This window comes from Bubalus bubalis, chromosome 23 (genome assembly GCF_019923935.1).
Source record: "Bubalus bubalis isolate 160015118507 breed Murrah chromosome 23, NDDB_SH_1, whole genome shotgun sequence".
NCBI classification, from domain to species: Eukaryota; Metazoa; Chordata; class Mammalia; order Artiodactyla; family Bovidae; genus Bubalus; species Bubalus bubalis.
This window is the reverse complement of record NC_059179.1, coordinates 9182185-9203232: the sequence shown is the minus strand read 5'-3', so window position 1 is coordinate 9203232 and position 21048 is coordinate 9182185. Positions and strand designations below refer to the sequence as shown.

Genomic DNA, 21048 nt, shown 5'->3' with positions numbered 1-21048 from the left:
TAGTCTTTAAATTAAGTTCTCTGCTTGGGATTTCTCAAAGCACATAGTATGAACTTAGACCACAAACCACACGAGTAGTAGTTGTTGGCTGTGAATTCTCAAGGGAGATTTTCCACCCAGACCACTGCCGTGCCTCATCCCACCCCGCTAAATGCTGCTAGGGTTAAAAAGCAGTTTCTTTTCTCTTATGGTGGAGCAAGTTTATTTCTCATTGCCCATATCCTGAGGGCATAGTTCTGTGAAGTTCCAGTTTTAAGATGGGATCTCTTTAAACTCATGAGCTTGAGCAGTCCTGGTTTTATCTCCTCTCTTGCCCCATGTAATTGTTACCAGGGTTCTGGTTTTGATGCTTTCATCAGTTCAGTTCAGTTCAGTCGCTCAGTCGTGTCTGACTCTTTGAGACCCCATGAATCGCAGCATGCCAGGCCTCCCTATCCATCACCAACTCCCGGAGTTCACTCAGACTCATGTCCACCGAGTCGATGATGCCATCCAGCCATCTCATCCTCTGTCGTCTCCTTCTCTTCCTGCCTTCAATCTTTACCAGCATCAGGATCTTTTCAAATGAGTCAGCTCTTTGCATCAGGTGGCCAAAGTACTGGAATTTCAGCTTCAGCATCAGTCCTTCCAATGAACACCCAGGACTGATCTCTTTTAGGATGGACTGGTTGGATCTCCTTGCAGTCCAAGGGACTCTCAAGAGTCTTCTCCAACACCATAGTTCAAAAGCATCAGTTCTTCGGCACTCAGGATTCTTTATAGTCCAACTCTCACATCCATACATGACTACTGGAAAAACCATAGCCTTGACTTTATGGACCTTTGTTGTCAAAGTAATGTCTCTGCTTTTTAATATGCTATCTAGGTTGGTCATAACTTTCCTTCCAAGGAGTAAGTGTCTTTTAATTTCATGGCTGCAATCACCATCTGCAGTGATTTTGGAGCCCCCCAAAAATAAAGTCTGTCACTGTTTCCACTGTTTCCCCATCTATTTCCCATGAAGTGATGGGACCAGATGCCATGATTTTCATTTTCTGAATGTTGAGCTTTAAGCCAACTTTTTCACTCTCCTCTTTTACTTTCATCAAGAGGCTTTTTAGTTCCTCTTCACTTTTTACCATAAGGGTGGTATCATCTGCATATCTGAGGTTATTGATATTTTTCCCAGCCATCTTGATTCCAGCTTGTGCTTCCTCCAGCTCAGCGTTTCTCATGATGTACTCTGCATAGAAGTTAAATAAGCAGGGTGATAATATGCAGCCTTGATGTACTCCTTTTCCTATTTGGAACCAGTCTGTTGTTCCATGTCCAGTTCTAACTGTTGCTTCCTGACCTGCATATAGGTTTCTCAAGAGGCAGGTCTGGTGGTCGGGTATTCCCATCTCCTTCAGGATTTTCCACAGTATGTAGTATGGTGCTAAGCAAATGTTAAATGGAATCAATGTTGATTTAAATTGGAAGAAAGCTCAAGTTATGATGACTACAGTAGGGATATCGATTTCCTGAAACATTCATGTATTTTGAGGTTATGAAAATTGGTATTGTGTTTTAAATATTTGCTGTGGAAGGAATCAGAAAAATAACCTGGTAAGCATGCCAGCTAGATTAATAGCATAATTTGTCCGCTGTACATTTACATAAGACCACATTATGATTAGAAATTTCAAGATTAATATTTCAGGAGCTTAGGAATGTTTATTTATTATGATTTTTTTTGAGTAGTTGTGTTTGGAAGTTTTAATTTTGTAAAATGTGTTAGCTTAACAGATCTTCACATTTAGTTTTGAAAAAATGGCTGTTTGTTTGTTTTAAAAATATTGTAGTGTTTACTTTGAGTTGGAATTGGTGGAAATAGTTTCTAAAGAGGAAACTGGTTTGCATCCCATGTTGCAAATACATTCAGACTTTCAAACTATTCAACCCAAAGGATCACTATTTATTATTTTTGCTCAGATTTTGAGAACATAGAATTCTCCTAGTGTTTTCTTTTTCTCATCACAGTTATATTTTTCAGCAGAGTACATTTCTGAAAGTTATACCATTGATATTTTAAATAAATTGAATACATTTAAATTGACAAGGAAAGTTCACTAATTTTAGATGAATTCTTAAGAAATCTTTTAATAAAATGAAGAAAGCTTTCTTGATGTGAATAGGTCTTTTTCTCTTTGTTATGCAGAGGTTTTTAATCTTGAAGCACTATTCTGATATCTTTTTTAATATCACATTTGAAGATATGTGAGTATTTTTTGACTGCATATATTTATTGCTGCCTGTGTTAATTTGGGAAAGAAACCATAATAGAAATGAAATGAAGATTATATAAGTAATAGCTCATTTCTAGAATTTTTTTTCTTCCTAAATATTTGATGGGAAAATGTCAATTATTAATGCAGTCACTTTCAAACTTGCACACAGTCAGAAAAACAACTGTTAAGGCAAACACGTAAAGGTGTGCTTACTGTTGTAACGTTCTCAGGGTCCCTCCAGGAGGGGCTGATGGCCGGGCACAGCTGGCGTCCCCTGAACGTGCTGTACTGGCTGTGATTTGAGTCCGTATGTGTTGCTTTTCTTTTTTTTTTGGTCAGAATGAAGAAAAATATTTTTAAAAAACTCTTTTTGGATAAAACATTTGTTAATGTAGGTGCTGTTTATGGCACTGTGAATTTGATACTAATTATGATGAAGTAACCCTGACACCCATTCTTAGAGTCGTGACCAGAGTGATTTACTGTGGGGTTTTCTGGTCCGTTTCAGTGAATTTCTGCGGCAGTAAGAACCTAGTTTCTATTCTAGTGTCGTCTCTCTCTTGGAACCACTTTGTGAAGATGACTGAGAAGTTAGGGTAGAGCCTGAAAGTTTGGCAAGTAGGCTAAGTAGGCTAATCATTTTCCTCTGTACGGGCCTTTCCTTCTTTTTTGTATAAGAAAAGAATCATGTCCATAAAGAGTATAAGATTGTACTGAATTGATTCAGGTGACAGTCAAAGGAAACATTCATGTTCCAAATATGTTTGTGTATTTGGAATAAATTTTGAGAGCTACTGTTAGGGATGAACAAATGTTTGGTAATTATTGAGTTCTCTGACCTGTAGGAGTGCTATCCTACAATAGTTCTTGTCTCCTCTTATTTATAGCCTCTGTTTGGTAGTGCTGCTTTTTCCACTTTTATGGTTTCTTCCTCTTCACAGTGCTGGTTTGCATGTGGTTCTCCTGGCCTTTCCACCTCATCACATCTGCCTTCAACTCCCAAAGCCACTTGGACTCACATCTCTGTTCATCCACTCAAACAATACACACTGAGCACCTGCTCCCCAGTAGACAGTATTCTAGGTACTGGAATACAGCACTGAAGCAGACAAAGGCCATCTTCTCATTGCATGAAGGCAGGGAGAACAGACAAAGAGCAGACAGATGTGTCAGGTAATGGCAAGTTTTTGGAAGAATAATAAAACAGGGAAAGGTTATGAAGTGGCGGTGAGAATGGCATCTTCCAGGTGGAGTGTTTGAGTGCTGATCCAGGGAACAAACCTCAGTCAAGGCGATCTGAGGGGATTGGGCTTCTGGCAGAAGAAACTGTAATCACAAAGACCTTGCGGGGAGAGAGTAAGCATGTAGACCAAGAGGCCGGGGTGGCTATAGTGCAGTGTGCAAGGGGAGAGCTTTTAGTTTGGAGATGTAGTCCTGGCCCAGCTATCACCTCTGTAGGCTCTGATGAACAGTCTAAGTTTTGCTCTGAGTGAGGTGAGAAGGCACCTGCAGTCTTAAGCAGAGAAGTGACTTATGATCTGACTTATACATTAAGTCCCTCTGGTTGCTGTGTGAAGATTATGCCTAGGGGACACAAGAAGATGCTTGCAGACCAGGTAGGAGGCTGTTGCCAAAGCCTAGGCCAAGATGTGTAATTTTGGACCAGGGTGGAAGGAATAGTGCAGAGATAAGAAGTGGTAAGATTGCAGATATATTCCTGAAGGAAGCTCATCTAATTTGTATACAGGGTTAGATGTGGATTTGAAACAAACAGAGGCATCCTGGGTTTCTCCCAAGATTTTGACCTGAGTTGTTGGAAAGTTAAAGTTATTATTTACTGAGGTGGGAGAAAAGTGCAGGAGGAAAATGTTGGAGTTGTAGGGCAGGTGGGGAGTAAAGACTTTGTTAATTAAAATAATTACCTGTTAGACATCTGAGTGAGAATATTGCATAGGCAGTTGGCTATTTGAACCTGGAGTTAAAGAATCCAGCCCAGAGGTATCTTTTTAATTGAGAGCTGTCCTAGAAGAGATGGTATTTAAAAACCATGGGCTTGGATGAGAGCATCTAAAGTAGTTCTCAAAGTATAATAGGGATCTGTGGGCTCCCTGGACCTCTATAAGGAGGTCTGCAGAGTTAAAACTTTTTATAATAATACTGAAAATAATACTGAATGTGCCATTCAGTACTGTTTTCCAGAAGCATGTGTGACATTGTCGCAGACTGAATGCTGACACAGATGTGGGAATCTGCTTTTTTATATTAAGCTAGGTGTGAGGAATATGTTTTAAAAATGTAAAATTATGCTATTCTTCTTAATAATGTATATATTTTTATTTTGGAAAATGTATTTCTATTGAAGTATGTTTTTTATGTTGATAGTTGACTTATTGGAAAAGACTCTGATGCTGGGAGGGATTGGGGGAAGGAGGAGAAGGGGACGACAGAGGATGAGATGGCTGGATGGCATCACTGACTCGATGGACGTGAGTCTGGGTGAACTCCCGGAGTTGGTGATGGACAGGGAGGCCTGGCGTGCTGTGCTTCATGGTGTTGCAAAGAGTTGGACACAACTGAGAGACTGAACTGAACTGATAGTTGCTTTTAGATGCATTAATATTTAAAAATTTTCTGTTTTCTAATGTAGTAATTATCTATAGGTATCATGCTCATACACAAAAAACTTTTTGAGTTTCTTATTAATTTTTAAAGTGTAAAGGAGTCCTGAGACCAACATGTTTGAGAACTGCTGACCTAGAGAGCAAATGATAATAAGAAAGAGATCTGAGAATTGAAGGAACTTCTGGGCAGAACTCACAGAGATAAGAAAGAGCACACAAAGGAGAGTGCGAAGAAACTGCTGGAAGGAAGGCAGACAGTGGAGTGTACGGTGTTCTGGGGACAAAGTAAAGAAAGCATTTCAAATGCAAGCAAGAGGACAGCCATGTAGCATGCTGCCAATAGGTCATACTAAATGAGAATTGAGAATCAACCATTGGCTTTGGCAATGTTGGAGGTCATGGCTGGTTTTGAAATGGGTAATTTCAATAGAGGGAATAAAAGTTGGCTCAGGAGAGAACAGAGGGGAAGGGATTTGTATCACAATTAGTATCCTGAGGGTGAGAACTGACTCAGCCCATTGCTTGATTTTGAGGCATAGTCTGACCAGCCTTCAGATTTACCTCCTATCAGCACCCACCTAAGGCAAACCAGCTGTGAGGTTGGAATGGAGGATGTGGGCAAGTGGTACAAATTATCTAATCCCCTTTGCTGTGGAGATCATTTCCTTTAAAATGTATTGGGGTTCTTTTTTTCTTGGGTTACAAAAAGGTTTGTCCTTCAAAAAGAATAACTGAATTTACTATGTTTACTTCTTGTATATTATTGATCATTATTAAATATTATGGTTTTAGAGGGAAAAGAAGTGATGTATTTTCCCCCAGTGGGGAAATTTAAATTACCGATTTAAATTTAATTGCCAATTAAATTGGTAATTGTAAATTACCAACTTATATTCTATTTATTTACTTACACTTTGCAGTAATTTATCTTCCCCCTGACTGAGAACTCTTCAATAATAAGGTGGAAGTTTTTCATTTTCATTTCCCTAGTAACTATCATCTTGCCTGGAATACAGTAGGAATTTAATAAATATTTTAGAATAGTAAGATATTAGAACATTTGGATTTATGTTTCATAATTTACTTTTTGACCTCTGTTTTTCATTGTGCTGTTAAAAGTAAACTTTAATTTGTTAGTGGGGTAAATAGCTCAGTTGATAAAGAATCCATCTGCAATGTGGGAGACCTGGGTTTGATCCCTGAGTTAGGAAGATCCCCTGGAGAAGGGAAAGGCTACCCACTCCAATATTCTGGCCTGAAGAATTCCATGGACTGTATAGTCCGTGGGGTCGCAAAGAGCTGGACACAACTGAGCAGCTTCTACTTTCACTTTTCACTTTCAAAGGGAAGATTGTTTTAATTCCACTAAGTTGGAGCAAATATCAAAAAGAGAATTTTGATAGGAATCAGATAATGGTTCTTTTTCCTTTGCTTTGTTTGGGTGTATATTAAAAAAAAAGGCATGACTAAATATACACCTTCTGGTTTTGAGGCTTTGGAAGTTCTCCCCAAAGATAATAAGAGAGATAGCTTTGACCCGTGAGAGACCGTATCTCCTTCAGAACTAAGTCAAAGGAAGCTGTTTGTGAACTTTTTAAAAATTTGGATATAATTTTGCATACTATACAATGTACAAATTTTGTCGTCTCTCTCAAGGTATAGAATATTTCCGTCACCCAGAAAATTCCCTTCTGCCATTTTGAGTCCACTATCCCACCTCAGAAGTAAACAGTAGTGTGATTTCTATCAACAAAGCTTAGTTTTGCCTATTCCAGAACTTTGTAGCGTTATACAGAGTGTTCTTGTGTGTCTGGCTGTGTTTCCTTCACTTAATGGTGTTTTTGAGAGTTCTGTTTGCTTTGTGTATTAATAGGTGTTTCTTTATGTTGCTGAATAGTATTCCATCATATGAAGTTATCTGTTTATTGAAGGACATTTGGGTGGTTACAATTTTTGGCTATTATGAATATAACATAATTATACAAGTCTCTTTATGGACACATGTTTTCATTGCTTTTGGATATACACTTAGACATGCATCACAGGATAAGTGTATGTTTAATTTTATAAAAAATTGTCAAATATTTTCCCAAAGGGGTTATATAATTAAACATGCCCATCAGCAATGTATAAGAATCTCCAATATGATCCAAGCCTTTGCCAGCACTTGCTATTATTGCCAGTCTTTTCAATATTAACACTCTAGTGGATGATATCTTGTGGTTTCTTGATTTCCTTTATAATAATGATGTTGAAAAACTTTGCTTGTACTTATTGGCTATTCCTGTGTCTTCTTTTATGAAGTATCTAGTAAAGTTGTTTTCTATTTCAAAAATTGGGTTTTGTGACTTTTATTCTTGACTTTTTATGCTTTTCAATTCTTTTAGTATTGATAATTAGTGTATTCTAGGTACAAGTCTTTTGTCAGATATATGTACTGTAAAGATTTTTCAGATGGTGGTTGCTTCTTCATTTTCTTGATTGTTTTTTGATTCCTTCAAAAAGGAGCAGTTTTAATTTTGATGCAGTCCAGTTTATCAGTGTTTTCTCCTATCCATGGTGCTTTGCCTAATAAGGCAGGAAAACATCTCTTTCTGCTTTATTGACTATGCCAAAGCCTTTGACTGCGTGGATCATAATAAACTGTAGAAAATTCTGAAAGAGATGGGAATACCAGACCACCTGACCTGCCTCTTGAGAAACCTGTATGCAAGTCAGGAAGCAACAGTTAGAACTGGACATGGGACAACAGACTGGTTCCAAATAGGAAAAGGAGTACGTCAAGGCTGTATATTGTCACTGTGCTTTTTTAACTTATATGCAGAGTACATCATGAGAAACGCTGGGCTGGAAGAAGCACAAGCTGGAATCCAGATTGCCCGGAAAAATATCAATAACCTCAGATATGCAGATGGCACCACCCTTATGGCAGAAAGTGAAAGGGAACTCAAAAGCTTCTTGATGAAAGTAAAAGAGGAGAGTGAAAAAGTTGGCTTAAAGCCCAACATTCAGAAAACGAAGATCATGGCATCCAGTCCCATCACTTCATGGGAAATAGATGGGGAAACAGTGGAAACAGTGGCTGACTATTTTGAGGGGTCCAAAATCACTGCAGATGGTGATTGCAGCCATGAAATTAAAAGACGCTTACTCCTTGGAAGGAAAGTTATGACCAACCTAGACAGCATATTAAAAAGCAGAGACATTACTTTGTCAACACAGGTCCACATAGTCAAGGCTATGGTTTTTCCAGTAGTCATGTATGGATGTGAGAGTTGGACTGTGAAGAAAGCTGAGCGCCGAAGAATTAATGGTTTTGAACTGTGGTGTTGGAGAAGACTCTTGAGAGTCCCTTGGACTGCAAGGAGATCCAACCAGTCCATCCTGAAAGAGATCAGTCCTGGGTATTCATTGGAAGGACTGATGCTGAAGCTGAAACTCCAATACTTTGGCCACTTGATGCAAAGAGCTGTCTGGAAAAGACTCTGATGCTGGGAAGGATTGAGGGCAGGAGGAGAAGGGGACGACAGAGGATGAGATGGTTGGATGGCATCACCAACTCATTGGACATAGGTTTGGGTGAACACCGGGAGTTGGTGATGGACAGGGAAGCCTGGCGTGCTGTGGTTCATGGGGTCGCAAAGAGACGGACACGACTGAGCAACTGAACTGAACTGAACTGATAGTGCTTTGCCTACTTAATGGTCACAAAGACACTCTCCTGTTTTCTTGCTTTATAGTTTTAACTTTGGTTAGTTGTGGCTCAGTTGGTAAAGAATCTGCCTGTAATGCAGGAGACCTAGATTTAATCCCTGGGTTGGGAAGATCCCCTGGAGAAGGAAAAGGCTACCCACTCCAGTATTCTGGCCTCAAGAATTCCATGGGGTCACAAAGAGTCAGACACGACTGAGCTACTTTTATTTCACTTCACTTCAGTTCTATGTGAGATGTTGATTTCAAGTTTCATTATTCTTTCCATATGGATATCTATTTGTTGCTGTCTAATTTGTTGAAAAGACCATCCTTAAACCAACTAATTATTTTGGCCTCCTGGTAAAAAAAAAACCCAGAAACAGTTGACCATCTATGCATTCCTCTATTCTGACTTCTATTCTCCTGCATTGTTATATTCATCTGTCCTATACCATATGGTATTCTGTTAAGGATTTTTGCATATATGTTTTCTGGGTGATAGAGGTCCACAGTTTTATTTTCCTCTCTTCGCCTGGTTTTTGTATTAAGGTTGTATTGGTATATCCACTGGTTTATCTATCTGTGTCTTTACATTTAAAACACATCTATCTTTGCATTTAAAAACCAGTGTTTTTAATAGTTGGGGATTATTTTTGATGTATTCTGGCAATCTGCCTTTTAATTGAAATGTTCAGTCTATTTACTGTAATTATTAATATGGCTAGTTTTATATATATCATTTTGGTGCTTCCAATTTGTCCCATCTTTTAAACTTTTTCTTAAATCCTGTAATTCCTTTTCTCCCTTCTTGTTGTTTAGGCTTTCCTGATGGCTCAGATGGTAAAGAATCTGCCTGCAATGCAGGAGACCTGGGTTTGATCCCTGAGTTGGGAAGATTCCCCTGGAGGAGGAAATGGCAACCCACTCCAGTATTCTTGCCTGGAGAATCCCATGGACAGAGGAGCTTGGTGGGCTGTAGTCTATGGGGTTGCAAAGAGTCTGAGTGAATAAGCAAAGCACAGCCTTCTTGTTATTTAGTTGAATATATTTTAATTTACATTTTAATTTCTCAGATTTTCAGGTACACCATTATGCATTATTTTTGTAGTTTCTCTGAAGATTATGATATTTATCCTTAATAAAAAATCTTTGTTGAATTAATATTTTACTACTTTGTATAAAAATGTAAGAAACCTACAACATATGGTTTCATTTGCCCCTCCCCATCCATTGCACTATAGTCTTCATACATTTTACATCTGTATTTGTTACAAATTGTATAATACAGTATTTTACTTTTAATATAATATGTTAAATATATATAAAATATTTCTATCAGTTCAGTTCAGTCACTCAGTCATGTCTGACTCTTTGTGACCCCATGAATCACAGCACGCCAGGACTCCCTGTCCATCACACTCCCGGAGTTCACTCAAACTCACATCCATTGAGTCGGTGATGTCATCCAGCCATCTCATCCTCTGTCACCCCCTTCTCCTCCTGCCCCCAATCCCTCCCTGCAGCAGAGTCTTTTCCAATGAGTCAACTCTTCACATGAGGTGGCCAAAGTACTGGAGTTTCAGCTTTAGCATCATCCCTTCCAAAGAAATCCCAGGACTGATCTCCTTTAGAATGGACTGGTTGCATCTCCTTGCAGTCCAAGGGATTCTCAAGAGTCTTCTCCAATACCACAGTTCAAAAGCATCAATTCTTCGGCACTCAGCTTTCTTCACAGTCCAACTCTCACATCCATACATGACTACTGGAAAAACCTTAGCCTTGACTAGATGGACCTTTGTTGGCAAAGTAATGTCTCTGCTTTTCAATATGCTATCTAGGTTGGTCATAACTTTCCTTCTAAGAGGTAAGCATCTTTTAATTTCATGGCTGCAATCACCATCTGCAGTGATTTTGGAGCCCCCAAAAATAAAGTCTGACACTGTTTCCACTGTTTCTGCATCTATCTGCCATGAAGTGATGGGCCCAGCTGCCATGATCTTCGTTTTCTGAACGTTGAGCTTAAGCCAACTTTTTCACTCTCCACTTTCACTTTCATCAAGAGGCTTTTTAGTTCCTCTTCACTTTCTGCCATAAGGGTGGTGTCATCTGCATATCTGAGGTTATTGATATTTCTCCCCGGCAATCTTGATTCCAGCTTGTGCTTCTTGCAGCCCAGCGTTTCTCATGATGTACTCTGCATATAAGTTAAAAAAGCACAGTGACAATATACAGCTTTGACGTACTCCTTTTCCTATTTGGAACCAGTCTGTTGTTCCATGTTCAGTTCTAACTGTTGCTTCCTGACCTGCATACAGGTTTCTCAAGAGGCAGGTCACGTGGGCTGGTATTCCCATCTCTTTCAGAATTTTCCACAGTTTATTGTGATCCACACAGTCAAAGGCTTTGGCACAGTCAATAAAGCAGAAAGATATGTTTTTCTGGAACTCTATTGCTTTTTCTATGATCCAGTGGATGTTGCCAATTTGATCTCTGGTTCCTCTGTCTTTTCTAAAACCAGCTTGAACATCTGGAAGTTCATGGTTCATGTACTGCTGAAGCCTGGCTTGGAGAATTTTGAGCATTACTTGACTAGCGTGTGAGATGAGTGCAATTGTGTGGTAGTTTGAGCATTCTTTGGCATTGCCTTTCTTTGGGATTGGAATGAAAACTGACCTTTTCCAGTCCTGTGGCCACTGCTGAGTTTACCAAATTTGCTGGCATATTGAGTGCAGCACTTTCATAGCATCATCTTTCAGGGTCACCTAGAGCCAGACATCCTGGAATGTGAAGTCAAGTGGGCCTTACAAAGCATCACAATGAACAAAGCTAGTGGAGGTGATGGAATTCCAGTTGAGCTATTTCAAATCCTGAAAATACTTCTATACATAAACTGTATTTATATATTTTTTTTTTTTTAAATTTTATTTTATTTTTAAACTTTACATAACTGTATTAGTTTTGCCAAATATCAAAATGAATCCGCCACAGGTATACATGTGTTCCCCATCCTGAATTTAATGTAATATATCTAATTGGTATATCTTAAGGAAATTATGAGAAGTAGTCTTTCATGTTGAAGACTCTTGAGAGTCCCTTGGACTGTAAGGAGATCCAACCAGTCCATTCTGAAGGAGATCAGCCCTGGGATTTCTTTGGAACGAATGATGCTAAAGCTGAAACTCCAGTATTTTGGCCACCTCATGCGAAGAGTTGACTCATTGGAAAAGACTCTGATACTGGGAGGGGTTGGGGGCAGGAGGAGAAGGGGATGACAGAGGATGAGATGGCTGGATGGCATCTCTGACACGATGGACATGAGTCTCAGTGAACTCCGGGAGTTGGTGATAGACAGGGAGACCTGGCGTGCTGCAATTCATGGGGTCACAAAGAGTCAGACATGACTGAGTGACTGATCTGATCTGATCTGATCTGATAAATTCACTATTTCCAAGGTTCTTCATTTCTTTCTGTCACTTAAAATTTACATCTGGTATCACTTCTCTTTAGCTTGAAGAGCTTTCTTTAGTATCTCTTGCAATCAGACAGATTCTCTCAGTTTTCATTCATGGGGAAATTTAAAATTTTTCCTTTATTTTTGAAAGATAATTTTGTTGTCAATAGAATTCTAGGTTGACCATTTTTCCTCTGCTTTTCTTTCAGTGATTTGAAGATGTTGTTTTTTGTGTTTTGTCCTCCTGTTTCTGATGTGCTGTCTGCCTTCATTCTGATTATTGTGCTCACTGTGTAATATGTCCGTTTTTGCTTCTAAGATTTTGTTGTTGTTACCTTTGGTTTTCATGACTGTATGAGGTTTTCTTGTGGCTAAGATTTCTCTTTTGTAGTGTGCTGTTTTTGCTCCATTTTGAAAACTTCTGGCCCGTGTTTCTTTACACATTTCTTCCTGCCCCTTTCTCTCTCCTCTTCTTTACTGTCTACATGTTTAGACCACTTGATACTGCCCTGCAGATCATTGAAGCTCTTTTAAAAGCATAGTTTTTTCCTCTGTACCTCAGCCTAGATTCTTTCTTTAAAGATTTTTTTTATATGGACCATTTTTAAAGTCTTTATTGAGTTTGTTACAATATTGCTTCTGTTTTATGCTTTGGTTTTTTGGCCACAAGACATGTGGAATCTTAGTTCCCTGACTGAACCCTCACCCCCTGCATTGGAAGGCAGAGTCTCAACCACTGGACCACCACAGAAGTCCCAGCCTTAATTCTTTATACTGATACACCTAAATTTCACCAGGCCTTTTTCTCTATTATGTTCAACTTGCTATTAACCTAATTCCATATGTTTTTATTTCAGATATTGTAGTTTTAAGTTCTAGAACTTCTTTTTTTTATTTTTACTTTTTGCAGTTTCTATGTGTCTCCTGACATTTCCTATTTCTTTACCCAGTAAATCTATCTTTCTCTGTAAATTCTTTTAATATGTTTTGCATTGTTAGAGTCTTTGTCTTCTGATTCCATTTTCTGGATTATTTTTAGGTCTGTTTCTGTGCACTGATTTATCTTTAATTATGGGGTTGCATTTTCTATTTGCCTCAAATATCTATTAATTTTTCATTGTATACTAGACATGGCAGATGCTACATTATAACGATTGGGGATTCTGTTGTGTTCCCTAGAGAAGAGTTGAGTTTTGTTCAAAAAGTAGTTAAGTTGGGAATCATCTTGAATGTTATACAGGCTCTTTTTTATGCTATTTCCATTTTGCCTATATTTCCCAGAAAATATCCAGTAGTCAGGATGTTCTTTTTTCTCAATCCATGATGCTTTTGCAGCATCACAGAAAAGTCTGAGGCCTTTACCAGGCCCCTGACACCTGGTACAACTTGAGCTTCAAAGTCCGAGGTGGGCAGCTGTTAGAATTTGCCAGCTTTCTGAAAACTTTTCAGCTGTTGTTTTTTCCTCTCTGGGATTCTGGAAGTCTTATAGTTCTGGGTGTAGCCAATAAGTGTAGAATTCATTTGCAAATTTGGGGCTCCGTGACTTCCTCATTTGGTGGGAGTTTTCTTACTGTTTAGCTACCTTGGCTGACCTATATTCTGACCAATAAGGCTGTGGTTTGCTGCTTGAGTTCCATCTGCTTCAACATAAACCTCTTGGTTGTGCCCCAACAGAATAAGCGGTATAAATGTAAATTATTACTCAGTGTGGCTCCCTTATTTAAGGGCTGTAGATTATCCGCTTTTCGCCTGCTTTTGGTTATTTTTCAGTGCCTTCAAAATTGCCTTTTATATTTGCTTATAATTGTTATTGGTTGGAGGGCAGTTCTGCTACCATAAGGCTAGTCTCTTAAATAATTTGTTTTGTGTGGTTTATTTCAGTCATTTGTAAAGAGGTGTTGAATCTCATTTTCATCTGGAGTTTAAAAATACCTTTAAGTCATGCATAATGGATTAAACTTTTGTTATTGGCCAATAGAACATTGTTTAGACACAAGACAATATTTATGAAATGATTAGTGTTTATGAAAAGAAATGTAACCTATTAAAGCATACTCTAAGATGGGAAATTTGATAATCTCTCTGATTTAGTCATAGGCTGGTGTTAGATAACCACAAGAATTCTAATGAAAGATACTTAGTATATATATTTAAAGACTCCAGTGTAAGCAATGGAAGTAAATTTCAAGTAAGTACTTCAGCATTTCCAATGTCTGGCTGCCAATTTCTGACCTATATAAATAACCTTTAAGAAAGAAGATCTCACTTGTAAAGTTTTTTATCTGCTCCTATTGCATTTTGGCCACTAAAATTGGCTAGGTAAGTTAGTGCAGTTCTCAGAGTCCAAGACCAGAAAGAAATTAGGCCAACTTAAAATATATCATGCTCCAGGAAAAGTAAGGATGTAGTTAGAAGCTGAAATTAACACCCTCAGCATTGGTACTATTTCGCTTTTGTCTGCTGATGCTCGCCATGGTAAGATGTATCATCATTATGGTATTGGTAGGAATGGGTGAACATTTAAGGAGGTCAGAAACTTTTTTTTTAAACTCTGTCAGCAAAGCTGTGTTAAGTAATACAGCATTGTCCTGTTTCACATTTTTGTTATGTATATTGTTTCTTTCAAACAACTTGGAAGTATTGTCTAATCATCAAGGATTTTTATTTTAAATGACTTAAAAAATTCTTTTTAAATTGTGTGATCACTGTATAGAAAGAAGAAAATACTGATAAATAAAAGGGAAAAAATTTAAATTAACCCAAATTCCTCTACCAGGTACAACTACTTTGGGGAGGGCATACATTTAGTTATTTTCCTGCTTTGGACTATACCCTTATGTATTTTATAACCCATTTTTCATACCCAAGTAGTTCAAGGAGTTCTATAGGCACGTGAATGTTTGTGTTTTTATGTATGTATGCTGTGTATATGTATTTAAACATAAAGAAACTGTGCAGATATTTCTTTTAAATCTATCCTGCTAAATATCTTTGAGTATGCTAGGGCCTAGGCTAATGAAAATTTTATCATTAACTAAAACCACGTTTGCTTCCCCCCCCAGCCCCTCAAACTTCTAAGAATGGGTAGCCTGCTCTGATTCTGTTTAAACGTAGGGGCAGTTTGCTTACTGGCACCTATCATAGCCTTCCCTCTTCCACTTGATCATATCGTACATTGCTGAGGCTGGGAAAGACCCAGAGTGAAGTCATGCATTGCTGATCATCACCAGCTGTATACTTAGTCACTCAGTGCAGGGTGTCAGGTTGAAACATTCAAGTCTTCTACTGAATCAAGGTTTCATTTCCAGCTTTGTACCCAGGTGTTGAACAAGGCAGGTTTCTGGACTTTGTAGTCTAGAAGGGAAGCAGACATTAAGCTAGGAAGGAATTATAGAAGAGTAATGAAGTTCAGTGTCATTGAAGTGTTTGGCAGGTGTCTTGACCTCCCTGGCATGTTTTTCTGGAGAAAAGGGTGTTTAAATAGACACCTAAGTGAGGAACAAGATGTAGGTAGGGAAATGGGACAGGGAAAGTCAGGGAGAGTTTTCCAGGTGAAGGAACTGTCAGAGACATAAGCTAGGATTCATTCAGTTGCTTCTGTTGCCTCTCAGTTTTCTTTTGTATTTATTTTTGAAACATTGGGATGATTTTTCCTATAATCATCCATGTAAAATATAGGGTAAGCCTGGACTTAACAGTTCTGTGAATCATAATCAACACAGTATTTTACAGATTGGCTTTTTGCATGTGAACAACTTCGGATGAGCTATTACTGAACAAGGGCATCACTCAGTCACCTAATCAAAAGGCCATGCTAAGTCCCCAGCAGACTCGGTACTTATGGGAATGGCAAGCACTCAGGGTACCTGCTACCAGCAGAACGATTGTGTTGTTCCTAGATTTTTTTCTGTCGGCTACAGCATCTTTCTTTTTGCTTCTTTAGTATGTCATAGGCTTCCTGTTGAGGCCAAGTGACTGTCCAGGCCAGGCGTTAGCAAACGAAAGCTGAACAGCCAAATTTGGCCGGAGCCTAGTTTTTGTCAGTAGAGTTTTATTGGCATACAGCCATGTCCATTAATCTTCATGTTACCCATGGCTGCTTTTGGACTGAAATGGCAGAGCTGAATAGTTTCAAAAGATACCCTATGCTATGAAAAGCCAAAAATATTGACTATTTGGTCCTTTATGGAAAATGCTCAAATTATCTGCATTAAAATCTGTAACACCCCCCTCCTAATCAATATTACTGAATGAAAGCCTTTTTAAATGTATGTTTAAAATCAGACATATTGCTTTTGGAGATTAAAGGAAAGATCAGATGATAACTCTAGGAACTAGAGACATTTTTATCCCTGGATGACAGAATTGTGGGTAGTATTTTTGTCACTGTACTTCCTATGGTAGAAATTGATGCAATTGATAAAAATACAGACTTGGCCAGGCTGAAGATAACATATATTATTGAAATGTATAACCTGTTTTGTGAAAATAATGTGACTACCAAAGCTAAGGAATTTTCCATTACCTTGGATTAGGGTACAACAGTAGAGAAGGTTACCTATGTGGTTTTGTCTGGAAAGGAGATGGTGGTTTGAGGTCCAGCACAGAGAAGAAAGTGGAGGAATAGCCTTGTCTCCGACACCACGTGATGGTGAGTTCAAAGAGCGGGTTCACTAATGACCTGCTCTGCAGATGCTTTGTTGAACTGTGTCATTTATGTACTTGTATCTCTTTGAGGAGGGTTTTGTTTTACTTACTTTGTGAAAGAAATATTTACCTTTTTCACAAAAATCTTGTCACCCATTTCTGTTTTAAAACTTATTGGTGCCAGGGCTTGAGAGGATGGACAGTTGACTAATACCCTTGTTTCTCACCCAATTTTGAGACCAATGGCTAGACCGACCAATGGGAGGTAGACAAGCACAAGTTTATTAGGACTGAAGCTGATTAGAGGACTGTGGCTAAGTGGGTTTTCTGGTATTTCACGCTCCAGTGAGACCGATTTCCCCTCACAGTGTTGGAGGGAGCAGCCTGGACTGCCCCCTGGCCTCGTCTGTGGGCAGGCCAGCACTGAAAACAGCTCAGGAGGGTGTGGGCCAGACTCTCCTTTCACAGAGTTCACTTCTCACCTGGGGAGGAAGCTGGGAGGAGACTGGACTGCCGGGCTAATGGAAAGTCCTCCACATGGAAACTCGATGCCGGGGGAGCGGAGGTTTCTGCTAAGGCTTCAGTTAAATGTGCCTCTTGAGTAATTGTGTCTGCCTTGTCAGTAACTGTATCTCAGTTTTATCTTCGGTAAAACTAGGATAACAATAGTAACATGCCTCATAGTGCTCATCAAGATTAAACAAACCTGTGAAACAGTTAGAAAAAGTCCCGCATGTGGTAAACAGTTTGTTTTTACCTTGAGTGGTATCAGTATTTGTAATACTCTGTCAAAGCATTCACATGGGGTTAAAACAAGGGTTAAATCAGTCCCTGCGAGGGTAATACCCATAGAGTATAAGTTCATATTGAGGAGGGAAAACTGCTGGCTACCTAGAAGAAAATGAGACCTATTTCTTTTTTGTTTGTTACAAACATGTGTTTGTTCTTGGTGCTGAGAGGAAAAGATTAGGAACGAGAATGTGGGATGAAAGACCCCTTTCTTTTAGGCCATGGAAAGTGTTCCCTAGTGAGAGTTCTAGAAGGATACCACCTGGGGACGTTTAACCCCTTCATTTTGATAACTCCTGCTGTTGCCCTATAGGCAGTATTATTACACAGAAAAACAAGTTGATTTTTATTTTAAATATGGAAGTTTCTGGGGGAATAGGGAGCAGGCCATTAAGTCTCCATTTTTAGTAGTCTACCAAAAGAAAAAAGACTGCCGGAAATCTTGGTCTCTACAGTGGTTCCTTGTTTACATGGGGCTACTTCTGCTGAAAATATTAGTAAACATTATTTAGGTCTAAATAGTTTCCCTTTATACAGCACCTACTATGCCTATGCCAAAGTGTGTAATGCATATATCTGTGCAGTGAATCAGTGAATTTAGGACTGGGGATTTATGAAGCAGCAGAGTAAATGCACTTGCATAAGTGTTTTTTCTATGCCTTCTTTGATTTTCTTTCGTACTTAGCATTCATCAAAAAAAAAAAAAAAAAGGCAGAGCATTCATAAGAAAAGGCAATCTATTTTAGGGCATCTCAGTTTACTTACCTGAATGGTCTAGTGGTTTTCCCTACTTTTTTCAATTTGAGTCTGAATTTGGCAATAAGGAGTTCATGATCTGAGCCACAGTCAGCTCCTGGTCTTATTTTTGCTGACTGTATAGAGCTTCTCCATCTTTGGCTGCAAAGAATATAATCAATCTGATTTTGGTGTCAACCATCTGGTGATGTCTATGTGTCGAGGCTTCTCTCGTGTTGTTGGAAGAGGGTGTTTGCTATGACCTGTGCATTCTCTTGGCAGAACTCTATTAGCCTTTGCCCTGCTTCATTCTGTACTCCAAGGTCAAATTTGCCTGTCGCTCCAGGTGTTTCTTGACTTCCTACTTTTGCATTCCAGTCCCCTATAAAGGGAACATTTCATGCAAAGATGGGTTCAATAAATGACAGAAATGGTAGGGACCTAACAGAAGCAGAAGATATTAAGAAGAGGTGGCAAGAATATACAGAAGAACTGTACAAAAAAGATAATCACGATGGTGTGATCACTCACCTAGAGCCAGACATCCTGAAATGTGAGTTCAAGTGGGCCTTAGAAAGCATCACTACGAACAAAGCTAGTGGAGGTGATGGAATTCCAGTTAAGCTATTTCAAATCCTGGAAGATAATGCTGTGAAAGTGCTGCACTCAATATGCCGGCAAATTTGGAAAACTCAGCAGTGGCCACAGGACTAGAAAAGGTCAGTTTTCATTCCAGTCCCAAAGAAAGGCAATGCCAAAGAATGCTCAAACTACCGCACAATTGCACTCATCTTACACGCTAGTAAAGTCATGCTCAAAATTCTCCAAGCCAGGCTTCAGCAATACGTGAACTGTGAACCTCCAGATGTTCAAGCTGGTTTTAGAAAAGGCAGAGGAACCAGAGATCAAATTGCCAACATCTGCTGGATCATTGAAAAGCAAGAGAATTCCAGAAAAACATTTCTTCTTTATTGATGATGCCAAAGCCTTTGACTATGTGGACCACAATAAACTGTGGAAAATTCTCAAAGAGATGGGAATACCAGACCACGTGACCTGCCTCTTGAGAAACCTATATGCAGGTCAGGAAGCAACAGTTAGAACTGGACATGGAACAACAGACTGGTTCCAAATAGGAAAAGGAGTACGTCAAGGCTGTATATTGTCACCCTGCTTATTTAACTTCTATGCAGAGTACATCATGAGAAACGCTGGGCTGGAAGAAGCACAAGCTGGAATCCAGATTGCCGGGAGAAATATCAATAACCTCAGATATGCAGATGACACCACCCTTATGACAGAAAGCAAAGAAGAACTAAAGAGCCTCTTGATGAAAGTGAAAGAGGAGAGTGAAAAGTTGGCTTAAAGCTCAACATTCAGAAAATGAAGATCATGGCATCCGGTCCCATCACTTCATGGGAAATTGATGGGGAAGCAGTGGAAACAGTGTCAGACTTTATTTTTCTGGGCTCCAAAATCACTGCAGATGGTGACTGCAACCATGAAATTAAAAGACGCTTACTCCTTGGAAGGAAAGTTATGACCAACCTAGATAGCATATTAAAAAGCAGAGATATTAGTTTGCCAACAAAGATCTGTCTAGTCAAGGCTATGGTTTTTCCTGTGGTCATGTATGGATGTGAGAGTTGGACTGTGAAGAAAGCTGAGTGCCAAAGAATTGATGCTTTTGAACTGTGGTGCTGGAGAAGACTCTTGCCAGTCCCTTGGACTGCAAGGAAATCCAGCCAGTCCATCCTAAAGGAGACCAGTCCTGGGTGTTCATTGGAAGAACTGATGCTGAGGCTGAAACTCCAATACTTTGGCCACCTCATGCGAAGAGTTGACTGATTGGAAAAGACACTGATGCTGGGAGGGATTGGGGGCAGGAGGAGAAGGGGAGGACAGAGGATGAAATGGCTGGATGGCATCACCGACTCGATGCATGTGAGTTTGGGTGAACTCCGGGAGTTGGTGATGGACAGGGAGGCCTGGTGTGGCCGCAAAGAGTCGGACAAGACTGAGCGACTGAACTGAACTGTTTACTTAAAAAATTCCATGCATTGCTTTCAAAAATGGATTGAACATTTAATGTGAATGTCTATTCAATGTTATTTTTCCCTCTTGCCACAGATCTTAGTGGTGTTTCTTTTTTTTTGAAGTTTTTATTTTGTATTGGGTTCTAGCCCATCCTAAAGGATATCAGTCCTGAATTTTCATTGGAAGGACTAACGCTGAAGCTGAAACTCCAATACTTTGTCCACGTGATGCAAAGAATTGACTCCTTGGAAAAGACCCTGATGCTGGAAAAGATTTAAGGCAGGAGGAGAAGGGGACGACAGAGGATGAGATGGTTGGATGGCATCACCAACTCAATGGACATAGGTTTGGGTGAACACCGGGAGTTGGTGATGGACAGGGAAGCCTGGTGTACTGCAGTCCATGGGCTTACAGAATCGGACATGACTGAGTGACTGAACTGAACTGAACTGAGAGCCCATTAGCAATGTTATCATAGTTTCAGGTGAACAGCAAAGGGACTGAGCCATACATACACATGTATCCATTCTCCCCAAACTCCACTCCCATCGAGGCTGCCACATAACATTGAGTAGAGTTCCATGTGCTGTAGAGAAGGTCCTTATTGGTTATCCATTTGAAATATAGCAGTGTCTATATGTCGATCCCAAACTCCCTCACAGATCTTAGTTTTTACAAGTCTGGGCTTTGGAGAGTCAGAGAAAGTTAGTCCCAATTTTTTTCCTCACAGAATATTTGATACCACTGATTTTATTATGTTTGGAGTTGAAGATAAGGTTTGGTATCGTTAGGTTGTTCACTTGTGTTCGACTCTTTGCAACCCTAT

At 39.3% G+C, this 21048-nt stretch overlaps 1 protein-coding gene across 16 annotated transcripts in view; it reads left to right on the top strand.

Annotated features, from left to right (window-relative positions):
- SGMS1 (sphingomyelin synthase 1) overlaps positions 1 to 21048 on the top strand; it is a 327516-nt gene that overhangs the window by 170199 nt on the left and 136269 nt on the right. Inside the window, exon 5 of one of the 16 annotated variants that reach the window (XM_044935019.2) lies at positions 16550 to 16665. The exons of the other annotated variants lie outside the window; for them this stretch is intronic. The gene's annotated coding sequence lies outside the window, so the exon portion shown is untranslated. The remainder of the gene's footprint in view (positions 1 to 16549; positions 16666 to 21048) is intronic. 16 annotated transcript variants of the gene reach the window in all.